This window comes from Pristiophorus japonicus, chromosome 13 (assembly GCF_044704955.1).
Source record: "Pristiophorus japonicus isolate sPriJap1 chromosome 13, sPriJap1.hap1, whole genome shotgun sequence".
In the NCBI taxonomy this organism is placed as follows: Eukaryota; Metazoa; Chordata; class Chondrichthyes; family Pristiophoridae; genus Pristiophorus; species Pristiophorus japonicus.
In genome coordinates, this window is record NC_091989.1 from 90,119,287 (window position 1) to 90,141,804 (window position 22,518).

The window sequence follows — 22,518 nt, forward strand, 5'->3', positions numbered from 1 at the left end:
TGGTCCTGTAGCGAGAAACGATTAATAGTTACTTTATAATCACCGCAAATCCTGACCATGCCATCACTTTTGAGTACTGGAACAATCGGGCTGGCCCACTCGCTGAATTCCAGTGGGAAGATAATGCCCCCGCATTGCAGCCTGTCCAGCTCGATTTCCACACTCTCCCTCATCATGTGAGGCACCGCTCGTGCTTTGTGGTGAATGGGTCGTGCCTCTGGGACCAAGTGGATCCGCACCTTCGCCCCGTAAAAGTTTCCAATGCCTGGCTCAAAAAGGGAAGGAAATTTGTTAAGAACTTGGGTACACGAGGCCTCATCAACATGTGATAGCACTCGGATGTCATCCCAGTTCCAGCGGATTTTGCCCAGCCAGCTCCTTCCGAGCAGTGTGGGGCCATCGCCCGGGACAATCCAGAGTGACAGTTCATGCACCGTGCCCTCGTAGGTGACCAGGACAGTGATAAGCTCTTTGGTGTACGTTCTCAGTTTTGTGTGGATGGGGCTCAGGGCTGGTCTGAGTGCCTTGTTGCACCACAGTCTCTCAAACATCTTTTTACTCATGATGGATTGGCTAGCGCCAGTGTCCAGTTCCATGGCTATGGGAAAGCCATTCAATTTTATGTTTAGTATTATAGCTGGACATTTTTTCGAAAATGTGTGCACCTCGTGTACTTCAGCATCTGCTTCCTCTCTCTGAGGCTCAAAATTGCTTTGATCCACCATGAACTGATCTTCCTCTGCCACGTGGTGGTTAGCAGGTTTTGCAGAGCTTGCAGCTCATTTGCAAGCTCATTGGAGGTGCCCCATTGTTCCACAGCTCTTGCAAACATACCCTTTGAAGCGGCATGAATAGCCTGAATGGAAGCCTCCACAACGCCAACACTGTGTGAATTGCCTTGCATTCATCCTTTGTTGGGGACTCTGAGTCATCTGGGTCAACTGAGGCCTGCTGGCAGTTGCAGACTCATGGGTTCTGCCCTGTACATTTCTGCTCACAAACGCAGTTCCAGTTAATTTATTAACATTGCTAGCACTTGTGTGCTGAGAGATTTATTTGGTGTTATCACTGGTGGGCATAAACGCCTGTGCTATCGCAATGGCCTTACTGAGGGGCGGTGTCTCTACAGTCAAAAGTTTTCATAGGATGGCCTTGTGGCCAATGCCCAGTACAAAAAAGTCTCTGAGCATTTGCTCCAGGTAACCATCAAACTCACATTGTCCTGCAAGTCGCCTTAGCTCGGCGACGTAGCTCACTACTTCCTGACCTTCAGATCGCTGGCACGTGTAGAACCGATACTTCGCCATCAGCACGCTCGGGTTAAGATGCTCCCAAACTAGTGTACACAGCTCCTCATACGACTTATCTGTGAGTTTCACCGGAGCCAGAAGATTCTTCATGAGGCTGTAGGTTGGCGCCCCGCAGACTGCGAGGAGGACTGCTCTCCTTTTTGCAGCGCTTCCTTTTCCGTCCAGCTCGTTGACTACAAAGTACTGGTCTAGCTGTTCGACATAGGTTTCCTCGTCCTCACCCTCCGAGAACTTCTCCAGGATGCCCACAGTTTGCTGCATCTTTGCGTTGGATTCGTATTCTCGTCGCCAGTTGTTGCGTTCCTAACACAGATCAGGCTGCACACGGGGAGGTTAAAGTAACAATGACCTCATTCTTTAATAAGACACAGCAGAGTGAGGAACAGGCCTTAGGGGGCCGGCTTATATACAGTGCTCCCAAGAGATGCTGGGATCCCTTGGGACTTCAGGGGATGAGCTCCCTGGTGGCGGAACATGGGAGTTCATGCTTTACAGATACACAACACGCACCACCTGAGGAGGAGGAGGAGGATGAGGAGCAGGAGCACCAATACCAGCGACGGAAGAGGCACCCAGTCAATTGTGATTCTGCAAGGGTGGTCCATGGCCGTCTCATTAGAGTTCCAGTGAATTCCATCCCACTGCCCGGTTCCTCTGGACATCCTCATCATCACATCAATTTGCACTTCCATACCACAGCCCCAAAACTGAATGAGAGACAACACCAAAAGATGAAACATTTTAATCAAAATTTATATAACAGCAATAAATTGTTTCACAGTGTATTTAATAATCACCCTTGTGCATTTCCTTATATCTCCTCTTTGCTTTAATTACTCTAGTGCTCCTCCGCAGTGTGCCCCCTGTGGCTGCAGCATGGCTGGTGGAAGGCTACGGTGTGTCAGGGCCCTCGACCTGCTCTGGGCCTGAAAGGCCCGGCTGTAGACTGCACCACCTCAGTTTGTGCGGCGGCAGTCTGGGCTGCCTGGGTGATGGGCGTCAATAAGTGCAATGGCTGAGTGGCAGTGGTGGAATCAGGAATGCTGTCATCCTGAGAGGACAGCAGGTTCCTACTTCTCTGACCCAGTGCCACTCCCCCGGGGCAGCACCTCAGCATCCCCACCAATCTGCTGGAGCACAGATTGCTATCCTGCTGCGACACCGTGAGATCCCTGGTGGACTGTGGTGGACCCAGCGATGATGGCAGTAATCAGAGCTCACGTGACATCCAACTGAGACTGCATGAGAGCAGTCTGAGACTCGATGGCACCAACCATGCTCTGTATCACAGCACCAAGAAGTTGTGTTGCTTCCGCCTGTGCTGCAATGGAAGCTGCCACATCGCTCATGACAAGCGTCATGAGGTCTGGATCCATAAGGTCTCTCTGGGAGTCCACCATTGTTTGCAGATTGGCAATGATGGGCTCCATGGTGTGCGCAGAACTCTGTACAATGTTGGAAGCGGTCTCCTCTATGCTCCTTACCATTGCCGAGAGGCTCTCGGGCACACTTGCCATTGCACCTATGATGTCAGAGTGCATGGCCATCACCCTTTATGTGAATGCCTCCCCATTGAGGTCTTCATCTGAGTCCTGTGCAGCAGAACTCGTGTGTGATTGTGCCCTTCAGGGAGATGGCTCCCAAGGTTCCCTTTCCCTTTGGCCTTGCTGCAACCCACTGGACCCCGGTGCATTACCCAGTGGAGACCTCTCTACTAACCTAACCTCTAACGTAGTGCCAGTGTCTGAGCTGGTGCCTGCTGTTGAGAGAAGCAATGACGCAGTGCTAGGGTCCTTCTCCTCATGCTCCTCCTCCTTTTCCTCTCCCTCCACAATCTGTTGGGGTCTCAGGTGCCGGCTCCACAGCTGCTGGCTGGTTATCTGAAAGCATAAATGGCACAAGACTCACATTAAAGTGAGAGCAAAAGGGCAGGAATGGTGCAAGGAATGCAGACGGTTTCAGGAGCTGGAAAATGGTAACGCCTTCTGGTGTGAGGGGGAAGTGGTCTGAGAAAAGGAGAGGCGTTAAAGATACCGTTGTTGCCCCCAGTGGAGTTGATGTCTGTGCCCTGAGCCGCAGCAGTCGCTCCTCCGGGTCACTCAGTGGCTGCAGTTCAGGTTTCCCTCCTCCAGTCCGCAGCTGCTCCCTTCGGTTATGTGCCATCTTGGCCTGCAAAAGAAAGGAACTCGTGTGCGTATGTATGTGGAAGATATGCCTGCTGTGGTTGAATAGCTGTGAATGTATTCAAGGCGTGAGATGAGGATGAGTGTGTGAGTATCTGCAGGTGCTTGGTGGTTGAGTGATGGAGAAGTGGTGGTTTGCACAGTGTGTGAAGACAGAGGTTCAGAGGCTGGTATGGAGGTGGTATTGAAGCGTGTATTCACCTTCAACACCTGACAGAGATGGTGAATTTCTTTCTGCACTGGGGTGAGGGTTCAGCAGAAATTGGGAATACCCTGCAGCGCCCAGCTGAGGCCTTTAGCACACAGGGCGGCAGCGAGAGGAGCGGCGGCAGCGAGAGGAGCGGCGCGGGAGTACACAGGGCATTGGCAGCGAGAGGAGCGGCAGTCGGTAGGAGGCCAGCATCGCGAAAGTAGCAGTGTGGGAGTACACAGCGACAGCGAGAGGAGCGGCGTGGGAGTACACAGGGCACGGGAACGAGAGGAGCGGCGGAAGATGGGAGGGGCCAGCTGGTGCAGGAGCCGAAGGCAAAACAAAGAAGTAGTAAGAAATCCATGGGTGACGTCACAGTCAAGCGGGTAAGTGATTGGCTGGTGGATTGGTGGGTATTTAATTTTTTTTTTCTTTTTTTAATTTCCTTATCAGTAGGTAACCTTTGACATTGTTGCCAAATTAAGTTAATCTAAGGGTTAAGTCACGGTAGGAGAGCCCAGACCCGTGTCATGCTCCTCCTGTGCTATGCGGGAAGTCAGCGACGCTATGCAGGAAGTATATCCAGCTGCAGCTCCTGACAGACTGCATTGCGGCACTGGAGCTGCGCATGAATTCATTCTGGAGCATCCGCGATGCTGAGGATGTCGTGAATAGCACGATTAGTGAGTTGGTCACACCGCAGGTAAAGGTTACTCAGGCAGATAGGGAATGGGTGACTATCAGGCAGAGCAGGTAAAGGTTACTCAGGCAGATAGGGAATGGGTGACTATCAGGAAGGAAGGTAGTGCAGGGGTCCCCTGCGGTCATCTCCCTCCAAAACAGATACACCACCTTGGATGCTGTTGGGTGGGGGGGGGGGGGGATGACTCATCAGGGGTGGCAGCAGCAGCCAAGTTCATGGCACCGTGGGTGGCTCTGCTGCATAGGAGGGCAGGAAAAAGAGTGGGAGAGCCATAGTGGTAGGGGATTCTATTGTAAGGGTATTGGTTGGCGTTTCTGCGACCGCAACCGAGGATGTATGCTGCTTCTCTGGTACAAGGGTCAAGGATGTCTCAGAGCGGCTGCAGCACGTTCTGGAGGGGGAGGGTGAACAGCCTGCTGTCATGGTGCATATAGGTACCAACGATATAGGTAAAATACGAGATAAGGTCCTACAAGCTGAATTTAGGGAGCTAGGAGTTAAATTAAAAAGCAGGATCTCAAAGGTAGTAATTTCAGGATTGCTACCAGTGCCACATGCTAGTCAGAGTAGGAATTGCAGGATAGCTAAGATGAATACGTGGCTTGAGGAGTGGTGCAGGAGGGATTCAAATTCCTGGGACATTGGAACCGGTTCTGGGGGAGGTGGGACTGGTACAAACCGGACGGTCTGCACCTGGGAAGGACCGGAACCCATGTCCTAGGGGGAGTGTTTGCTAGTGCTGTTGGGGAGGGGTTAAACTAATGTGGCAGGGGATGGGAACCTATGCAGGGAGACGGAGAGATGTAAAATGGGAGCAGAAGCAAAAGATAGAAAGAGGAAAAGTAAAAGTGGAGGGCAGAGAAACCCAAGGCAAAAATCAAAAAGGTTCACATTACAGCAAAATTCTAAAGGGACAAAGTGTGTTAAAAAGACAAGCCTGAAGGCTCTGTGCCTCAATGCGAGGAGTATTCATAATAAGGTGGACAAATTAACTGCGCAGGCAGCTATTAATGAATATGATATAATTGGGATTACGGAGACATGGCCCCAGGGTGACCAAGGCTGGGAACTCAACATCCAGGGGTATTCAACATTCAGGAAGGATAGACAGAAAGGAAAAGGAGGTGGGGTAGCGTTGCTGGTTAAAGAGGAAATTAACGCAATAGTATGGAAGGACATTATGGGACATCTGTATGGGTGGAGATGCGGAATACCAAAGGGCAGAAAACGCTAGTAGGAGTTGTGTACGGACCACCAAACAGTAGTAGTGAAGTTGGGGACAGCATCAAGCAAGAAATTAGGGATGCGTGCAATAAAGGTATAGCAGTTATCATGGGCGACTTTAATCTACATATAGATTGGGCTAACCAAACTGGTAGCAATGCGGTGGAGGAGGATTTCCTGGAGTGTATTAGGGATGGTTTTCCAGACCAATCAGTCATAGACAGTCCCTCTGAATCGAGGAGGACTTGCTTCCACTCCCAAAGTGAGTTCTTTGATGGCTGAACAGTCCGATACGAGAGCCACAGACCCTGTTAAAGGTGGAAGAGACATTCGTCGAGGGAAGGGGTCGGTGGGGCTGGTTTGCTGTGTGCACCTTCCACTGCCTGCGCTTAGCCTCTTCATGCTCTTTGCATTGAGACTTGAAGGGCTCAACGCCTCCCCGGATAGACTTTCTCCACCTCGGTCGGTCTGCGGCCAGGGTCTCCCAGCTGTCAGTGGTGATGTCGCACTTTACCAGGGAGGCTTTGAGGGTGTCCTTATAACGTTTCCGCTGTCCTCCTTTGGCTCGTTTACCATGAAGGAGCTCCGCATAAAGCATTTGCTTAGGGAGTCTCGTATCTGGCATGCGTACTATGTGGCCTGCCCAGTGAAGCTGATCGAGTATGGTCAGTGCTTCAATACTGGGGATGTTAGCCTGGTCGAGGACACTGATGTTGGTGCGCCTGTGCTCCCAGTGGATTTGCAGGATCTTGCGGAGACATCGTTGGTGATATATCTCCAGCGACTTGAGGTGCCTTCTATACATCGTCCATGCCTCAGATCCATACAGGAGGGCGGGTATTACTACAGCCCTGTAGACCATGAGTTTGGTGGTAGACTTGAGGGCCTGGTCTTCAAACACTCTTTTCCGCAGATGGCCGAAGGCTGCGCTGGTGCACCGGAGGCGATGCTGAATCTCCGCATCAATGTCTGCCTTTGTTGATAAGAAGCTCCCGAGATATGGGAAATGGTCCACGTTGTCCACAGCCGCGCCGTGGATCTTGATGATTGGAGGGCAGAGTGCGGCGGTGACAGGCTGGTGGAGGACCTTTGTCTTACGGATGTTAAGCGTAAGGCCCATGCTTTCATATGCCTCAGTGAATACATTGACTATTTCCTGGAGTTCAGCCTCTGAATGTGCACAGACGCAGCCGTCGTCCGCATACTGCAGCTCAACGACAGAGGTTGGGGTGATCTTGGACCTGGCCTGGAGGTGGCATAGATTAAACAGCTTCCCACTGGTTCTGCACTTTAGTTCCACTCCAGCGGGGAGCTTGTTGATTGTGAGGTGGAGCATGGCGGCGAGGAAGACTGAGAAGAGGGTTGGGGCAATAACGCAGCCCTGTTTGACCCCGGTCCGGACGTGGATTGGGTCTGTAATGGATCCGTTGGTAAGGATCACGGCCTGCATGTCATCGTGGAGCAGGCGGAGGATGTTGACAAACTTTTGGGGGCATCTGAAACAGAGGACGACGCTTCATAGAATCTCATGGTTGACAGTGTCAAAGACCTTTGTAAGATCGAAAAAGGCCATGTATAAGGGCTGGCGCTGCTCCCTGCATTTTTCCTGCAACTGTCGCACTGCAAAGATCATGTCTGTTGTGCCCCGTAGGGGACGAAATCCGCATTGTGATTCCGGGAGGAACTCCTCGGCCACAGGGAGAAGACGATTAAGGAGAACTCGAGCAACGAGTTTCCCAGTGGCTGATAGCAGGGAGATTCCCCTGTAGTTGCCGCAGTTGGACTTGTCCCCTTTTTAAAAAATGGTCACAATCACAGCATTTCTCAGATCTCCCGGCATGCTTTCCTCCCTCCAGATGAGAGACATGAGGTCATGTATCCACGCCAACAGCGCCTCTCCGCCATACTTTAGCGCCTCAGCAGGGATTCCATCCGCACCCGTAGGCTTGTTATTCTTAAGCTGTTTTATGGCTTACCTTACCTCGTGCAACGTTGGAGTTTCACTGAGTTGGTGGCAGGTCACATGCTGCGGGATGGAGTCGAGAACACTCGAGTCAAAGGCAGAGTCTCGATTGAGGAGATCTTCAAAGTGCTCCTTCCATCGGGCCCTGACAGGTATCCTTGATGAGTGTTTCTGCATTCTTGGCCAGGAGTGGGGTGGGACCTTGGGACTTTGGACCGTAGGTGGCCTTGACTGCAGCGAAGTATCATCGCATATCGTGGCTGTCGGCCAGTTATTGTATCTCCTGTGCTTTCTCCATCCACCACCTGTTCCTTAGGTCCCGGTTTTTTTGTTGGACCTGAGCCTTGAGCCGTCAGTAATGTTGTTTTGCAGCTCCCGAGTTGGGTTGTTGCTTGAGGCTCAGAAATGCTTTGCACTTGCGATCTATTAGTTCTTCGATCTCCTGATTATTTTCATCGAACCAGTCCTGATGTTTTCTGGTTGAGTGACCAAGTGTCTCTTCACAGGCACTGGTTATAGAGGCCTGGAGGGCAGACCAAGCGCTATGGGCATGCAGCATCTCAGGGTCATCAAGGCACGCCAGATTGGCTGTGAAGCACTGGCTGTATAGGGCTCTCTTAGCTGGGTCTCTAAGTGCCCCGGCATTAACTTTTTTGCGGAACTGCTTCTGCTGTCCCCTCTGCTTTGGGGCAATATTAATGTTGATGATGGAGGAACCAACGAGAGGGCTGGCCATCCTAGACTGGGTGATGTGTAATGAGAAAGGACGAATTAGCAATCTTGTTGTGCGAGGCCCCTTGGGGAAGAGTGACCATAATATGCTGGAATTCTTTATTAAGATGGAGAGTGACACAGTTAATTCAGAGACTAGGGTCCTGAACTTAAGGAAAGGTAACTTCGATGGTATGAGACGTGAATTGGCTAGAATAGACTGGCGAATGATACTTAATAGGTTGACAGTGGATAGGCAATGGCAGACATTTAAAGATCACATGGATGAACTTCAACAATTGTACATCCCTGTCTGGAGTAAAAATAAAATGGGGAAGGTGGTTCAACCGTGGCTAACAAGGGAAATTAGGGATAGTGTTAAATCCAAGGAAGAGGCATATAAATTGGCCAGAAAAAGCAGCAAACCTGAGGACTGGGAGAAATTTAGAATTCAGCAGAGGAGGACAAAGGGTTTAATTAGGAGAGGGGAAATAGAGTATGAGAGGAAGCTTACTGGGAACATAAAAACTGACTGCAAAAGCTTCTATAGATATGAGAAGAGAAAAAGATTAGTGACAAGATAAACGTAGGCCCCTTTGCAGTCAGAATCAGGTGAATTTATAATGGGGAACAAAGAAATGGCAGACCAATTGAACAAATACTTTGGTTCTGTCTTCACGAAGGAAGACACAAATAACCTTCCGAAAATACTAGGGGACCGAGGGTCGAGTGAGAAGGAGGAACTGAAGGAAATCCTTATTAGTCAGGAAATTGTGTTAGGGAAATTGATGGGATGGCAGGCCGATAAATCCGAAGGTCCTGATAGTCTGCATCCCAGAGTACTTAAGGAAGTGGCCCTGGAAATAGTGGATGCGTGGTGATCATTTTCCAAAAGTCTATCGACTCTGGATCAGTTCCTATGGACTGGAGGGTAGCTAATGTAACACCACTTTTAAAAAAAGGTGGGAGAGAGAAAACGGGGAATTATAGACTGGTTAGCCTGACATCATTAGTGGAGAAAATGTTGGAATCAATTATTAAAGATGAAATAGCAGCGCATTTGGAAAGCAGTGACAGGATCTATCCAAGTCAGCATGGATTTATGAAGAGGAAATCATACTTAACAAATCTTCTGGAATTTTTTGAGGATGTAACTAGTAGAGTAGACAAGGGAGAACCAGTGGATGTGGTGTATTTAGACTTTCAAAAGACATTTGACAAGGTCCCACACAAGAGATTGGTGTGCAAAATTAAAGCACATGGTATTGGGGGTAATGTAGTGATGTGGATAGAGAATTGGTTGGCAGGCAAGAAGCAGAGAGTCGGGATAAACGGGTCCTTTTCAGAATGACAGGCAGTGACTATTGGGGTGCCGCAGGCCTCAATGCTGGGACCCCAGCTATTTACAATATACATCAATGATTTAGATGAAGGAATTGAGTGTATTATCTCCAAGTTTGCAGATGCACTAAGCTGGGTGGCGGTGTGAACTGTGAGGAGGACGCTAAGAGGCTGCAGGGTGACATGGACAGGTTAGGTGAGTGGGCAAAAGCATGGCAGATGCAGTATAATGTAGATAAATGTGATGTTATCCACTTTGGTGGCAAAAACAGAAAGACAGAATATTATCTAAATGGCGACAGATTAGGAGAAGGGGAGGTGCAGCGAGACCTGGGTGTCATGGTACATCAGTCATTGAAAGTTGCCATGCAGGTACAGCAGGCGGTGAAGAAGGCAAATGGTATGTTGGCCTTCATAGCTAGGGGATTTGAGTATAGGAGCAGGGAGGTCTTACTGCAGTTGTACAGGGCCTTGGTGAGGCCTCACCTGGAATATTGTGTTCAGTTTTGGTCTCCTAATCTGAGGAAGGACGTTCTTGCTATTGAGGGAGTGCAGCAAAGGTTCACCAGACTGATTCCCCGGATGGCAGGACTGACATATGAGGAGAGACTGGATCGACTGGGTCTGTCTTCACTGGAGTTTAGAAGGATGAGAGGGGATCTCACAGAAACATATAAATTTCTGACGGGATTGGACAGGTTAGATGCAGGAAGAATGTTCCTGATGTTGGGGAAGTCCAGAACCAGGGGTCACAGTCTAAGGATGTGGGGTAAGCCATTTAGGGCCGAGATGAGGAGAAACTTCTTCACTCCGAGAATTGTGAACCTGTGGAATTCTCTACCGCAGCAAGTTGTTGCTACCAGTTTGTTAGATATATTCAAGAGAGAGTTAGATGTGGCCCTTATGGATAAAGGGATCAAGGGGTATGGAGAGAAAGCAGGAAAGGGGTACTGAGGTGAAGGATCAGCCATGATCTTATTGAATGGTGGTGCCGACACGAAGGGCTGAATGCCTACTGCTGCACCTATTTTCTATGTTTCTATTTACTGCCACCTTCTCTCCTGAGGTAAAAACACTGAATTTCATGCAATTTGTCAAGACATCTCGCCAGCTGCTAATTTTTCTAAAATTCAAAAGTTACCGCCCCAAAAGGGGTGCTATCGAATTTCGCCCCCAGGGAGTGTGGACACAGAACCACTACTTTACACAGGGAACGAGAGAACGACAAAGCACATCCTTGTACACACCGACGGAGAGTGACAGACAGCACTACTCCTGTACACAGGGACAGAGAGTGAGAGACACCGCACTACTCCTGTACACAGGGACAGAGTGAGGGACACAGCACTACACCTGTACACAGGGAATGAGAGTGACAGACACAGCACTACACCTGTACACAGGGTGTGAGAGACACAGCACTACCCCTGTACACAGGGACAGAATGAAGGACACCACAGCACTACTCCTGTACACAGGGAGTGAGAGTGACAGACACAGCACTGCTAAAAGACCTCTAAAGTCCCTAATTCCCTAAGAGAGGGAATTCCAGAGCGTAGTCAGTCTTTGTGATGGGGAGGATTGGGGGCTGAAAGGTCAGCTCCAGGTTAATTAGGATGCCAAGTCTGTTACCAGTTTGGTTCGATCAGGGACAGTGGCTGGGGAAAGGGTACAAAGTTTCTGGTGGGGCTGAAGATGATGGCTTTGATCTTCCCAATGGTCACCCGGAGGAAATTGCAGCTCATCCAGGACTGAAATTGAAAGAAGTCGTCATGAGGTGGAGCTGGGTGTTAGCGTACACATGGACCTGAATCCATGTCTTTGGATAGTCGCCAAGGGGCAGCATGTAGATGAGGAATAGGAGGTGGCCAAGGACAGAACATTGTGGAATTCTAGAAGTAGGGGCAGGAAGAGATGCTCTGGCTATGGTGGATACGTAAGTGCGGAACCAAGTGAGGGCAGTTTCACTGAGCTGGGCAGCAGAGTAGAATTGTTAAAGGAGTACTGTGTAGTTGATTGTGTCAAAGGCTGTAGAAAGGTCAAGGAGGGATATTGCACCATCGTCACAGTCACAGAGGATGTCACTTGTGACTTTTATTAGGGCTAGTTCAGTGCTGTGGCATCGGGAGAAACCTGATTAGAGAGATTCAAAATGAAGTTGTGAAACGTGAATACGGATTTGGGAGGCGACAACAAATTCAAGGTCTTTAGAGAGGAAAGGGAGGTAGGCGATGGGGTGGTAGTTTGTCAGGACATAGGGGGTGAGGGTGGATTATTTGAAGAGGGATGAAAGGGGAGGGGAACAGTACCTGAGGCTACAACCATTTACAATGTCAGCTGGCATGAGGCCAGGAAGTCAAGTTGGTGGTCAGCATTTAGTGAGAATAGGGTCAAGGGAGTAGGAGGTGGGTCTCAGGGACAAGATGAACTCGGAGGGGCATGAAGGGAAATAGATGTGGGTTCAGGGCTAGGGCAGGGGGGGCTTGGGGGAAGGTTGGTGGGGAAGGGGGTGATGCAGCAGAGACATTGAACAGATGGTCATGAGCTCCTCGCACTTGTTGGCAGTGAGGGTGGAGAGGGCAGAGAAGAGGGTTTCAAGGAGAGAGTTGGTAGTGGAGAAAAGAAGCCGGGCATTTTCTTAGCTCTGTAAGATGATCCAAAGTTTTGATCCTGTGCAGTTTTGGCAGAGGAGACCGAGACCCAATAGTGATTGATGTGGCCCAGGCAGAGCTGGCAATGGATGGATGTCTCATCTCCACAGTGAGGACACCTTCCATTATGCAGTCTGGCACCACCGTACTAATGGGACAGACCTAGCAGCCTAAAACTGGGCATCCATGAGGCACTGTGGACCATCAGCAGCATAATTGCATAGCACCACCTCTTGACCTAGCGCATTTCTCACCCCTCCATTACCATCAAGCTAGACAACCAATCCTGGTTCAATGGGGAGTGCAGAAGGCCATCCCCAGAGCAGCACCCAGCATCACTTAGAATGAGCTCTCAGCTTTGTGAAACTACAACACATACAAAACACTAGTAGTAGCAGGCCATACGCTTCTGACCTCGTATCCTCTCCACCACCAAAACCACTTAGTTCCAGCTCCGTTACATCACCTGTCTCCACCCCTGCCTCAGCCCATCGGCTGCTGAAACCCGTATTCATGTCTTTGTTAATACTAGACACAACTAGTCCAACTCTCTCTTGGCTGGTTTGCCGCCTTCCACCTGTAAGGTTCCTAGATTTGACACTATTTTTTGGTTGTAAATAATCTTTACTGAGTTCGGTCAAGACTTGACACATGCAATGCCTTAGGCAACAGTCATACAGAGAAATAAAAAATATTACCTGCTTTCACTCTGGATAGAGACATAACTGGTTCTTTCATTCTTGTCTACAAATTGTAAAGGAGAACTTACGATCTTTAAAGGGCTCTAGTCACTCACACCCATCCCTTGTAACATTGATCATTCATTACAGTGCGCTGAGTTTTTTAGTTTTCCACTATCCTAACTACTTGTCTTGTTTATAAAGACTACCCTCTGATCTGGAACACCATTGACCCCTTATTTAAGCATTCCATACTAATAAAAGACCTCTCTTTGTTAACAAAGCCTTTTCTTGCTAAATGTCATCCATTCTGGCAATGAGCACCTTAATCATGTAATTATTTCTACCTATGGTACAAATCTACAAGCTATTTATAAATTAAAAGAAAGCAAAAACCATAATCATATGAGATTAAACCAAATCTGAATTCTACAACAACAACTCATATATCGCCTTTTATGTAATAAACCGTCCCAAGGCGCTTCACAGGAGAGTTATCAATAAAAATTCACACCAGGACATATAAGCAGGTGTTCGGGCAGATGACCAAAAGCTTGATCGAAATGCTAGGTTTTAAGGAGCGTCTTACAGGAGGAAAGAGAAGTGGAGAGGCAGAGAGATTTAGGAAGGTAATTCCAGAACTTGGGACTTAGGCAGCTGAGGGCACAACCACCAATGGTGGAGCATTTAAAATCGGGGATGTTCAAAAGGCCAGGCGTAGAGTTCTAGGACAATTATAGGGCTGCATGAGATTACATAGATAAGGGAGGGTATGGCTATTGTTATGTTCAGAATAACTCCACAAGACTGTATGCTTTAATCTCAAACTGATGTGACCTTAATCTCTTTAATCAAACTCCAGAGTGAAGAAGCAGCATGGCAGACAACCTTTTATGCTTGCACGAGGTGTGCAGGTGACCCTTGGGTCTCCACAGGTGTGCCCCCTGGTGGCAAGGCTTACACTATTACAAAGTTTACATACATAACATCACTACCCCCCCCCCCCCCCAAAGTCTTAGATACAAGTTATTTATAAGTTGAGGTGATCAGGGGCTCTTCGTTCCCGGGTTGATCGCCTGAGTTGAAGTCCTGGCATGGGGTGAGTCGGTCGGATCACTGCTGCACTGCAGCGCGGCTGGTCTGATCGGACTGTCGGGCATGGTGGGTTCATCCTTGTGATTGACCGCGAGGTCGATTGCTGGTTGGGTGTGTGTTGGTAGATCAATGACGGTAATGTCCTCTTCAAACTGTTCTTGGTTGTCAGTGAATCACAGTTTTGTCTGATCCAAGTGCTTTCTGCACATTTGTCCATTCAAAAGTTTGACAACAAACACTCTATTCCCCTCCTTGGCTAAAACAGTGCCAGCAACCCATTTGGGACTATGTCTGTAATTAAGAACAAATACAGGGTCATTAACCTCAATGTCACGTGATACAGCCACACGATGTTATGCCGTTGACGCTGGGTTTCTACATGATCATTGAGATCCGGGTGGACTAAGGAGAGCATAGTTTTGAGTGCTCTCTTCATTAACAATTCTGCCGGGGGAACCCCGGTGAGTGAGTGGGGTTGCGTCCGGTAGCTGAGCAGAACCCGAGATAACTGGGTCTGCAGGGAACCATCTGTCACACGTTTCAAGCTCTGCTTGATCGTTTGGACTGCCTGTTCCGCTTGACCGTTGGATGCGGGCTCAAACGGGGCAGATCTGACATGTTTGATGCCATTGTGGGTCATGAACTCGTTGAATTCTGAGCTGGTGAAACATGGTCCATTGTCACTAACAAGGACATCGGGCAAACCATGGGTGGTGAGCATGGCCCGGAGGCTTTCAATGGTGGCAGTGGACGTACATGACATTATTACACATTCAATCCATTTAGAGTAAGCGTCCACTGCTACTAGGAACATCTTTCCTAGAAAGGGGCCAGTGAAATCTATGTGGATCCTGGACCACGGTTTGGAGGGCCATGGCCACAGACTCAGTGGGGCCTCCCTTGGTGCATTGCTCAACTGTGAGCAAGTGTTACATTGGTGTACGCATGACTCCAATTCCGAGTCAATGCCGGGCCACTAAACATGCGACCTGGCGATAGCCTTCATCATGACTATGCCTGGGTGGTACTGTGTAGGTCGCTTATAAATGTTTCCCTGCCTTTTTTTGGCAAAACCATGCGATTCCCAAAAAGCAGACAATCCGATTGGATGGACATTTCATCCTTGCGTCGGTAAAACGGTTTAATTTCGTCTTGCATTTCCCCGGGAACAGCCGACCAGCTCCCATTAAGGACGCAGTTTTTTACTAGTGATAGCACAGGGTCCTGGCTAGTCCAGGTCCTGATCTGGCGAGCCGTGATGGGTGACCCCTCGCTCTCAAAAGCATCCATGACAAGAAGCAAGTCTGCGGGTTGCGCCCTTTCCACCCCGGTGGTAGGCAATGGTAGCCGACTGAGGGCATCAGCACAGTTCTCAGTGCCTGGCCTGTGGCGGATTACATAGTCATATGCAGATAATGTTAGTGCCCATCTTTGGATGTAGGACGAAGCATTGGTGTTAATACCTTTGCTTTCTGAAAACAGTGAAGTGAGCGGTTTGTGGTCGGTTTCGAGCTCGATCTGGAGTCCAAATAGGTCTTGGTGCATTTTCTAAACCCCGTATATGCATGCTAATTGCGTCTTTCTCAACTGTAGGCTCTTTCAGCCTTAGATAGGCTTCTGGACACATATGCAATAGTTTGCCTGACACATTGGCTTGCTGTAACACACAACCGACCCCGTACGAAGACGCATCACAAGCTAGTACTAAATGTTTACACGGGTCATACAATACAAGTAACTTGTTAGAACATAGCAATTTTCTGGCCTTATCGAAGGGTGTCTCTTGAGATTTACCCCAAACCCAGTCGTCACCCTTACGTAGCAATAAATGCAAAGGTTCCAGCAAAGTGCTCAACCCGGGTAGAAAGTTACCAAATAGTTGGAGTCCCAGGAACGAACGCAGCTCCATCACATTCTGTGGTCTGGGTGTATTCTTGATGGCCTCCGTCTTAGAGTCCGTGGGTCTGATACCGTCTGCCGCAATTTTTTTCCCAAAAATTCGACCTCTGGCGCCACGAAAACGCACTTGGAGCGTTTCAGCCTGAGTCCCACTCTATCCAGGGTTTAGAACCTCTTCCAAGTGTTCGGTGGTGTCACGACCAGTGATCAGGATGTTATCTTGGAGCACAACGGTGCGCGGAACCGATTTCAGCAGACTCTCCATGTTCCTCTGGAAAATGGCAGCAGCCGAGCGCATCTGTGGTATATAAACAGTCCTTTGTGCATGTTGATGCACGTCAATCTTTTCGAAGATTCAGCCAGCTCCTGTGTCATGTAAGCAGAGGTTAGATCCAGCTTGGTGAATGGCTTCCCCCCTGCTAATGTTGCGAACAGGTCCTCCGCTTTGGGTAGTGGGTACTGGTCCTGCAACGAGACTCAGTTGATCGTTACTTTGTAGTCTCCGCAGATTCTGACCATGCCATCGCTTTTCAACACGGAACAATTGGACTGGCCCACTGATTGAACTCGACTGGCAATATAATTCCCTCTCATTGAAGTCTGTCCAGTTCGATCTCGACTTTCTCCCGCATCATATATGGAACTGCTCAGGCTTTGTGATGAACAGGCCATGCATCAGGGACTAAATAGATCTGCACTTTGGCGCCTGTGAAGTTGCCGATGCCTGGCTCAAATAGCGCCGGAAATTTGTTTAGCACTTGAGCGCACGAGGCGTCATCCATCGAAGACAGCGCTTTGATGTCGTCCCAGTTCCATTGGATCTTTCCTAGCCAGCTTCTGCCTAACAGTGTTGGGCCATCGCCTGGTACAATCCATAGTGATAAATCATGCACAGCTCTATCATACGATACCTTCACTGCCGCACTGTCAATGACTGGCGTTATATATGTAAACTTGTACTCTGTACAGCCACCAGAGGGCTCATCCCCTGGAGTCCCAAGGGATCCCATAATCCCTTGGGAGCACAGGTATTTAAGGAGGCCTCACAGGTTGGAGAGGCACTCTGGAGACCTGCAATAAAGGACTAAGGTCACACTTTACTTTGAGCTCACAGTATCCAGTCAGATTCTTTCTTCATACATAACAACTGGCGACGAGATACAGACAGCGAACCCAACGATGCAGAGAACAGTGGGCATCCTGGAGAAATTCTCGGAGGGAGATGATGGGGAAACCTTTGTGGAGCGACACGACCAATACTTCGTAGCCAACGAGCTGGAAGGAGAAGCGAATGCTGCCAAATGAAGGGTGATTCTCCTCATCGTCTGCGGGGCACCAACGTATGGCCTCATGAAAAATCTGCTTGCTCCAGCGAAACCCACAGAGAAATCGTACGATGATTTGTTCACATTGGTCCGGGAGCATTTGAACCGGAAGGAAAGCGTTCTGATGGTGAGGTACCAGTTCTACACCTACAAAAGGTCTGAAAGCCAGGAAGTGGCGAGTTATTTCGCCGAGCTAAGACACCGTGTAGGATATTGCGAATTTGAAGGACATTTGGAGCACATCCTCAGACTTTTTCATACTTGGCATTGACCACGAAACAATACTTAACAAAGTTTTGACTGTAGAGACCCCAACCTTGAGTAAGGCCATAGCGATAGCCCAGACGTTCATTACCACCAGTGACAATACTAAGCAAATCTCTCAGCACACAAGTGCTGCTACAAGTACTGTGAACAAAGTGACGTTGTTTTCAAATCGCAACGTACAGGGCAGGCCCCACATGCCTGCAGCTGCACATTCGCAGATGTCTCAGAGTCCACCATCACGGGTGATGAATGCAAGGCTATTAACACCCTGTTGGCGCTGTGGGGGTGATCATCATTTCCATTCATGCTGTTTTAAAGGGTACGTTTGCAAGGGCTGTGGAACAATGGGACACCTCCAACGTATGTGCAGGCGAGCTGCAAATCCTGTTAATCCTGCAAACCACCATGTTGCAGAGGAGGACAGATCCACGGCGGATCACGACGAACCAGAGCCTCCGACCGAGGAGGCAGAGGTACATGGGGTGCACACATTTACCACAAAGTGTCCCCCGATAATGCTGAAGGTTGAACTAAATGGACTCCCGGTGTCAGTGGAGCTGGAGACGGGCACGAGCCAGTCCATCATGAGCAAAAAGACTTTCGAAAAATTGTGGTGCAGCAAGGCCTCAAGACCAGTCTTAATTCCAATTCGCACGAAACTAAGAACTTATACAAAGGAACTGATTCCCGTAATCGGCAGTACTACTGTAAAGGTCTCCTACGATGGAGCGGTGCACAAGCTACCACTCTGGTTGGTACCGGGCGATGGTCCCATGCTGCTCGGCAGGAGCTGGCTGGGGAAGATACGCTGGAACTGGGGCGATGTCCGAGCGATCTCGACCGCTGACGTAACTTCGTGTGCCCAGGTCTTAAACAAGTTTCCTTCATTGTTCGAACCAGGCATCGGGAAATTCCAAGGAGCAAAAGTGCAGATCCACCTAATTCCGGGGGCGCGGCCCATTCATCACAAGGCGAGAGCAGTACCCTACATGATGAGAGAAAGGGTAGAGATCAAGCTAGACCGGCTACAAAGAGAGGGCACCATCTCACCAATCGAATTCAACGAGTGGGCCAGCCCGATCATCCCAGTCCTCAAGGGAGATGGCACCGTCAGAATCTGTGGTGATTACAAAGTAACTATCAATCGTTTCTCCCTGCAGGACCAATACCCACTACCAAAGGCCGACGATCTTTTTGCAACACTGGTGGGAGGAAAGACGTTCACGAAGCTGGACTTGACATTCAGCCTACATGACGCAGGAGCTGGAGGAATCCTCGAAGGGCCTCACCTGCATCAACACACACAAAGGTCTCTTCATTTATAACAAATGCCTGTTTGGAATTCGATCAGCGGCAGCGATATTCCAGAGAAACATGGAAAGCTTACTGAAGTTGGTCCCGCGCACCGTGGTCTTCCAGGATGACATCATGGTTACAGGTCGGGACACAGTCGAGCATCTGCAGAACCTGGAGGAGGTTCTTAGTCAACTCAACCGCGTGGGGCTCAGGTTAAAACGCTCAAAGTGTGTTTTCCTGGTGCCTGAAGTGGAATTCCTGGGGAGGAGGATCGCGGTGGACGGCATCAAACCTACCGATTCGAAGACTCAGGCAATCGAGAACGCACCGAGGCCACAGAACGTGACGGAGCTGTGGTCATTTCTAGGATTTGTTACCGGGTCTCAGCACACTGTTAGAACCACTGCACGCCTTACTGCGTAAAGGGGACAAATGGGTACGGGGCAAAAGCCAAGAAAATGACTTTGTAAAAGCTAGAAAATTGTTGTGCTCAAACAAATTGCTTGTGTTGTATGATCCATGTAAGCGTTTGGTACTAGCATGTGATGCGTCGTCATATGGCGTCGGGTGTGTATTGCAACAGGCTAATGATTTTGGGAAATTGCAACCGGTTGCTTATGCATCCAGGAGTCTGTCTAAGGCTGAGAGATCCTACAACATGATTGAAAAAGAAGCGTTAGCATGTGTCTGTGGGGTAAAGGAAATGCATCAATATCTGTTTGGGCTAAAATTTGAATTGGAAACTGACCATAAGCCACTGATACCCTTGTTTTCCGAGAGTAAGGGATAAACATTAATGCATCGGCCCGCATCCAGAGATGGGCGCTCACATTGTCCGCATACAACTACGCCATCCGCCACAGGCCAGGCACAGAAAACTGCGCTGATGGCTCTCAGTAGGCTGCCATTGCCCACCACGGGGGTGGAAATGGCACAGCCCGCAGATTTAGTCATGGTTATGGAAGCATTTGAGAGTGAGCAATCACTCGTCACAGCCCGACAGATTAAAATCTGGACGAGCCAGGACCCCTTACTGCCTCTAGTTAAAAACTGTGTGCTTCACGGGAGCTGGTCCAGTGTCCCAGTGGAAATGCAGCAAGAGATAAAGTCGTTCCAGCGGCGCAAAGATGTCTATACAGGCAGACTGCCTCCTGTGGTATAATCGGGTAGTGTTTCCCAAGAAGGGCAGAGAGACATTCATCAGTGACCTCCACAGTACCCTCCCAGGCATCGTAATGATGAAAGTGATAGCCAGATCCCATGTGTGGTGGCCCGGTATCGATGCAGACTTAGAGTCCTGCGTTCACAGATGTAACACATGCTCGCAGCTAAACAATGCACCCAGGGAGGCGCCACTAAGTTTATGGTCTTGGCCCTCCAAACCGTGGTCTATGCAGGCCCATTCTTGGGTAAAATGTTCCTTGTGGTTGTACTCCAAATGGATTGAACGTGAGATAATGTCGGCAAGTACGTCCGCTGCCACCACTGAAAGCCTGTGGGCCATGTTTGCCACGCACGGCCTGCCCGATGTCCTTGTGAGTGACAACCCGTCACTGTTGTGGCCAAAGAGGGGAGCAGGGTGTTTCGGGTCAAACTGTCAAATGGACTCATTCACGGGAAACACTTGGACCAAATCAAACTCAGATTCACGGACTATCCTGAGCAACCCACCTTGGACCCTACCTTCTTTGACCCCCCCCCCCCAACATACACACCAGTGGCAACTGGCACCACGGTTAGCCACGAAGCAGTACCCATCATCCACAGCAGACCAGCAGAACTCACCACACCAGGCAGCCCAGCGAGGGCCCAACAGATGATTCACCAATACCAGCATTTGCCCCGAGACGATCAACCAGGGCAAGAAGGGCCCCAGATTGACTCACTTTGTAAATAGTTACACTATTGACTTTGGGGGGGGGGGGGGGGGTGGCGGGGGTTGTTATATATGTAAACTTGTATATACTCCGTACAGCCACCAGAGGGCTCATCCCCTGGAGTCTCAAGGGATCCCATAATCCCTTGGGAGCACAGATATTTAAGGAGGCCTCACAAGTTGGAGAGGCACTCTGGAGACCTGCAATAAAGGACTAAGGTCACACTTTACTTTGAGCTCACAGTATCCAGTCAGATTCTTGCTTCATACATAACAACTGGTATGAGCTCTTTGGTATAAGTGCGCAGCTTTGTATGAATCGGGCTTAATTTTGGCCTTCGTGCCTTGTTGCCCCACAGTTTCTCAAAAGCCTTCTGGCTTATAATTAACTGACTCGCCCCATATCCAATTGCATGGAAACTGGAATGCCGTTTAATTTGACTTTCAACATTATCGGAGGGCTTTTGGTGGTGAAGATGTGTACCCCATACACTTCCTCTTCAGCCTCGGGTTGAGTTGCCTCTCTTACTCATTCAGTGTGATCCACGCCGGATCGGTCATCTTCTGCCAACTCTGCCATGTGGTGAGTCGCAGCACGTTTGCACATTCGCTGGAGGTGCCCCTTTGTTCTGCAGCCTTTGCACATGTAGTGCGTGAATCGACATTGATGGGCATTATGATTACCCCCGCAGCGCCAACATGGTGTTAATGGATTCGCATTCACGCCCCACGGCGGACTCTTGAGTCATCGTAGGTCTGGCCTCTGCAGGCGTGTAGGCCCTGCCATGTACAGTTCTGCCTGCTGAAGGCATTATTTTATGCACAGTACTTGCCGGTGAGCTTCGATGCTGAGAAGATATCTGCTTAGTATTATCGTTCGTGGACATGAAAGCCTGGGCTATCGTAATGGCCTTGCTCAGATCTAGGGATTCGGCAAACAGTTTGCGAAGAATGATCTCGTGGCCGATTCCAAGCACAAAAAAGTCCCACAACATTTCCCCCCAAAATCCGGGAAATTCGCACGGTCCCGCAAGGCGTCTTAGGTCGGCGACATAGCTCGCCGCGTCCTGGCCCTCGGAGCGATGGTGCGTATAAAAGCGATACCAGGCCATTAAGATGCTCTCCTTCGGCTTGAGATGTTCCCGAATCAGCGTACACAACTCTGCATATGTCATGTCCATTGGTTTCGTCGGTGCTAGCAGATTTTTGATGAGGCCATATATCGTGGACCCACAAACGGTGAGGAGACTCCCCCTGCACTTGACCGGGTTACTGTCTGTATCCAGCTCGTTGGCCACGGGGTACTGGTCAAGACGCTCAACGAAGGCTTCCCAATCATCACCCTCAACAAATCTCTCAAGAATACCAATGGCAGCCATGACTGCATAAAAGTTCATGATCTGTTACTCGTCGCCAATTGTTATGTTCAGAATAACTCCACAAGACTATGCTGTAAGCTCAAACTGATGTGACCTTAGTCTCTTTAATCAAACTCCAGAGTGAAGAAGCAGCATGGCAGACAACCTTTTATACTTGCTTGCACGAGGTGTGAAGGTGACCCTTGGACCTCCAACAGGTGCGCCCCTTGGTGGCAAGTCTTACACTATTACAAAATTTACATACATAACAGCTATGAAGGGATTTGAAAAGAAGGATGAGAATTTTAAAATCGAGGCACTGCTTAACTGGGAGCCAATATAGGTCAGCAAGCACAAGGGAGATGGGTGAGTGAAACTTGGTGCGAGTTAGCGCATGGGCAGCAGGGTTTTGGATGACCTCAAGTTAATGGAGGCCAGCCAGCAGT